Here is a 6,000-nt window from a genome sequence, read left to right on the forward strand (position 1 = left end):
TTGGTGACTTCAATCTAGCTCTTTCTATACTCGATAGGTCTTCTAAGCACAACATCTCCAAAGAAACGAGAGCTTTAAATGATACACTGGACCAGATGGATTTCACAGATATCTACAGAACTTTACATCCATACTCAACTGAATACACATTCTTCTCAAGTGCACATGGAACTTTCTCCAGAATAGACCACATACTGGGTCATAGATCGGGTCTGAACCAATACCAAAAGATTGGGATCGTCCCCTGCATATTCTCAGATCATAATGCCTTGAAATTAGAACTAAATCACAACAAGAAGTTTGGAAGGACCTCAAACACGTGGAGGTTAAGGACCATCCTTCTAAAAGATGAAAGGGTCAACCAGGAAATTAAGGAAGAATTAAAAAGATTCATGGAAACTAATGAGAATGAAGATACAACCGTTCAAAATCTTTGGGATGCAGCAAAAGCAGTCCTGACGGGGAAATACATCGCAATACAAGCATCCATTCAAAAACTGGAAAGAACTCAAATACAAAAGCTAACCTTACACATAAAGGAGCTAGAGAAAGAACAGCAAATAGATCCTGCACCCAGCAGAAGAAGAGAGTTAATAAAGATTCGAGCAGAACTCAACGAAATCGAGACCAGAAGAACTGTGGAACAGATCAACAGAACCAGGAGTTGGTTCTTTGAAAGAATTAATAAGATAGATAAACCATTAGCCAGCCTTATTAAAAAGAAGAGAGAGAAGACTCAAATTAATAAAATCATGAATGAGAAAGGAGAGATCACTACCAACACCAAGGAAATACAAACGATTTTAAAAACATGAACAGCTATACGCCAATAAACTAGGCAATCTAGAAGAAATGGATGCATTCCTGGAAAGCCACAAATTACCAAAACTGGAACAGGAAGAAATAGAAAACCTGAACAGGCCAATAACCAGGGAGGAAATTGAAGCAGTCATCAAAAACCTCCCAAGACACAAAAGTCCAGGGCCAGATGGCTTCCCAGGGGAATTCTATCAAACGTTTAAAGAAGAAACCATACCTATTCTACTAAAGCTGTTTGGAAAGATAGAAAGAGATGGAGTACTTCCAAATTCGTTCTGTGAGGCCAGCATCATCTTAATTCCAAAACCAGACAAAGACCCCACCAAAAAGGAGTATTACAGACCAATATCCATGATGAACATGGATGCAAAAATTCTCAACAAGATACTAGCCAATAGGATCCAACAATACTTTAAGAAAATTATTCACCATGACCAAGTAGGATTTATCCCTGGGACACAAGGCTGGTTCAACACTCGTAAAACAATCAGTGTGATTCATCATATCAGCAAGAGAAAAACCAAGAACCATATGATCCTCTCATTAGATGCAGAGAAAGCATTTGACAAAATACAGCATCCATTCCTGATCAAAACTCTTCAGAGTGTAGGGATAGAGGGAACATTCCTCAACATCTTAAAAGCCATCTACGAAAAGCCCACAGCAAATATCATTCTCAATGGGGAAGCACTGGGAGCTTTTCCCCTAAGATCAGGAACAAGACAGGGATGTCCACTCTCACCACTGCTATTCAACATAGTACTGGAAGTCCTAGCCTCAGCAATCAGACAACAAAAAGACATTAAAGGCATTCAAATTGGCAAAGGAAAAGTCAAACTCTCCCTCTTCGCCGATGACATGATACTCTACATAGAAAACCCACAAGTCTCCAACCCAAGATTGCTAGAACTCATACAGCAATTTGGTAGCATGGCAGGATACAAAATCAATGCCCAGAAATCAGTGGCATTTCTATACACTAACAATGAGACTGAAGAAAGAGAAATTAAGGAGTCAATCCCATTTACAATTGTACCCAAAAGCATAAGATACCTAGGAATAAACCTAACCAAAGAGGTAAAGGATCTATACCCTAAAAACTACACAACACTTCTGAAAGAAATTGAGGAAGACACAAAGAGATGGAAAAATATTCCATGCTCATGGATTGGCAGAATTAATATTGTGAAAATGTCAATGTTACCCAGGGCAATTTACACATTTAATGCAATCCCTATCAAAATACCATGGACTTTCTTCAGAGAGTTAGAACAAATTATTTTAAGATTTGTGTGGAATCAGAAAAGACCCCGAATAGCCAGGGGAATTTTAAAAAAGAAAACCAGAGCTGGGGCCATCACAATGCCAGATTTCAGGTTGTACTACAAAGCTGTGGTCATCAAGACAGTGTGGTACTGGCACAAAAACAGACACATAGATCAATGGAACAGAATAGAGAACCCAGAAGTAGACCTTGAACTTTATGGTCAACTAATATTCAATAAAGGTGGAAAGACTATCCATTGGAAGAAAGACAGTCTCTTCAATAAATGGTGCTGGGAAAATTGGACATCCACATGCAGAAGAATGAAACTAGACCACTCTCTTTCACCATACACAAAGATAAACTCAAAATGGATGAAAGATCTAAATGTGAGACAAGATTCCATCAAAATCCTAGAGGAGAACACAGTCAACACCCTTTTTGAACTCAGCCACAGTAACTTCTTGCAAGATACATCCACGAAGGCAAAAGAAACAAAAGCAAAAATGAACTATTGGGACTTCATCAAGATAAGAAGCTTTTGCACAGCAAAGGATACAGTCAACAAAACTGAAAGACAACCTACAGAATGGGAGAAGATATTTGCAAATGACGTATCAGATAAAGGGCTAGTTTCCAAGATCTATAAAGAACTTATGAAACTCAACAGCAAAGAAACAAACAATCCAATCATGAAATGGGCAAAAGACATGAACAGAAATCTCACAGAGGAAGACATACACATGGCCAACACGCACATGAGAAAATGCTCTGCATCACTTGCCATCAGGGAAATACAAATCAAAACCACAATGAGATACCACCTCACACCAGTGAGAATGTGGAAAATTAACAAGGCAGGAAACCACAAATGTTGGGAGAGGATGCGGAGAAAGGGAACCCTCTTACACTGTTGGTGGGAATGTGAACTGGTGCAGCCACTCTGGAAAACTGTGTGGAGGTTCCTCAAAGAGTTAAAAATAGACCTGCCCTACGACCCAGCAATTGCACTGTTGGGGATTTACCCCAAAGATACAGACCCAATGAAATGCCGGGACACCTGCACCCCGAGGTTTATAGCAGCAATGTCCACAATAGCCAAACTGTGGAAGGAGCCTCGGTGTCCATCAAAAGATGAATGGATAAAGAAGATGTGGTTTATGTATACAATGGAATATTACTCAGCCATTAGAAATGACAAATACCCACCATTTGCTTCAACGTGGATGGAACTGGAGAGTATTATGCTGAGTGAAGTAAGTCAATCAGAGAAGGACAAACATTATATGTTCTCATTCATTTAGGGAATATAAATAATAGTGAAAGGGAATAGAAGGGAAGGGAGAAGAAATGGGTAGGAAATATCAGAAAGGGAGACAGAACATAAAAACTCCTAACTCTGGGAAACGAACTAGGGGTGGTGGAAGGGAAGGTGGGCGGGGGGTGGGGGTGACTGGGTGACGGGCACTGGGGGGGGCACTTGACAGGATGAGCACTAGGTGTTATTCTGTATGTTGGTAAATTGAACACCAATAAAAAATAAATTTATTTAAAAAAATAAAAATAAAATAAAAAAGAAAAAAAGATGTGGTATACACACACACACAATGGAATATTACTTAGCCCTCAAAAATAAAATCTTACCATTTGCAACTATGTAGATGGAACTAGGGAATATTGTGCTAAGCAAAATAAGTCAATCAGAGAAAGAATTATCATAGGATTTCACTCATATGTGAAATTTAAGAAACAAAACAGGAGATCATAGGGGAAAGGAGGGAAAAATGAAATAAGACAAAACCAGAGAGGGAAACAAACCATAAGAGACTCTTAATTCTAGGAAACAAATTGAGGGTTGCTAGAGGGAGGTGGCTGGGGGGAACTGAGTGATGGGCACTAAGGAGGGCTCTTGATGTAATAAGCACTGGGTGTTATATGCAATTGATGAATCACTAAACTCTACCTCTGAAACCAATAATATACTATATGTTAATTAATTGAATTTAAATAAAAAATTTAAAAATAATTAATAGGACAATTAGAGAAAAAAATCAGCAAGGATAAAGAAGACCTGAATAACACTGCAATAAAATTTAATCTAAATGATATCTATAGGACATTCCAACAACAACAACAGAATACACAATTTTTTTCAAATATACATTGAACATCCCACATTGTTTATGTTTATGCCCTATGTAGGCCATTAAACAAACTACAATAGATTTAAAAGGATTAAAATTTTTAAAAATAATTGAAATCATGCAATGTATATATCTGACCACAATGGCATTAGAAATCAACAATAGAGGGATCCCTGGGTGGCGCAGCGGTTTGGCGCCTGCCTTTGGCCCAGGGCGCGATCCTGGAAATCCGGGATCGAATCCCACATCGGGCTCCCGGTGCTTGGAGCCTGCTTCTCCCTCTGCCTGTGTCTCTGCCTCTCTCTCTCTCTCCGTGTGACTATCATGAATAAATAATAAAAAAAATAAAAAAAGAAAGAAATCAACAATAGAAGGAAATTTAGGAAATCCAGAAATATTTACAAATTAAACAATATATTTCTAATAACCCATAGGTAAAAGAATAAATCACAAGGGTAATTAAAAAGAAATTTGAGGACACCTGGGTTGCTCAGTGGTTGAGCATCTGCCTTTGGCTCAGGTCTTCATCTTGGAGGTCCGGGGATCAAGTGCTGCAAAAGGCTCCCTGCATCTTCTCCCTCTCTCTATGTCTCTGCCTCTGTGTGTGTGTGTGTCTCTCATGAATAAATAAAATCTTTAAAAATAATTTTAAAATAAAAATAAATTTGAACTGAATGAAAACCAAATCACAATGTGTTACAATGTATAAGATAAAGCTAAAGCAGTGCTTGGAGGGAAAACTATAGCTTGAAATTATAGGAGAAAAGAAGAAAGATCTCAAATAAATAACCTCAGTTTTTGCCTTAAGAATCTAGAGAAAGTAGAGCAAACTGAGCCCAAGGCAAACATTAGATGGAAATAATAGAATTTACAAAGTAAATGTAAGTAAGAAGAAATAGAAAGAGAAAAAATACATGAGATACAGAAAACAGCAAATGGCAGTTATAAATAAATTTATGTCATAATCAATAATTATATTAAATGTAAATGAAATAAGCAGTACAATAAAATAGATGATCAGACTAAATTTATTTTTTTAAAGATTTTGTTTATTTATTCATCAGAGACATAGAGAGAGAGGCAGAGACAGGCAGAGGGATAAGCAGGCTCTCTGCAGGGAGCCCGATGTGGCACTGGATCCCCAGGACTGGGATCACACCCTGAGCCAAAGGCAGATGCTCAACCACTGAGCCACCCAGGCCTCCCTGATCAGACTAAATTTAAAAACGGGATGGGGGGGCTGGATGGCTCAAATGGTTAAGCATCCAACTCTTGATTTCAACTCAGGTCATGATCTCAGGATCATGGGATGGAGCCCGATGTCGGGCTCCTTGCTCAGCAGGTAGTTTGCTGGAGCTTCTCTCTCTTCCTCTCTTTCTGCCCTTCCCCCTGCTCTCTCTTCCTGTCTAGAAAAAATAAATCTGTTTTTTAAAATAAATCATATTGGGATGCCTGGATGGCTCAGTGGTGGAGTGTCTGCCTTCCGCTCAGGGCATGATCCCCGGGTCCTGGGATCCAATCCCACATTGGGCTCCCTGTGAGGAGTCTGCTTCTCCCTCTGCCTATGTCTCTGCCTCTCTGTGTCTCTCATGAATAAATAAAATCTTTAAAAATAAAAATAAAAAATAGGGGATCCCTGGGTGGCTCAGCGGTTTGGCTCCTGCCTTTGGCCCAGGGCGCGATCCTGGTGTCCCGGGATCGGTCCCACCTCGGGCTTCCAGCATGGAGCCTGCTTCTCCCTCTGCCTGTGTCTTTGCCTTTCGCTCTTTCTCT

This window comes from Canis lupus, chromosome X (assembly GCF_003254725.2).
Source record: "Canis lupus dingo isolate Sandy chromosome X, ASM325472v2, whole genome shotgun sequence".
Classification (NCBI taxonomy): domain Eukaryota; kingdom Metazoa; phylum Chordata; class Mammalia; order Carnivora; family Canidae; genus Canis; species Canis lupus.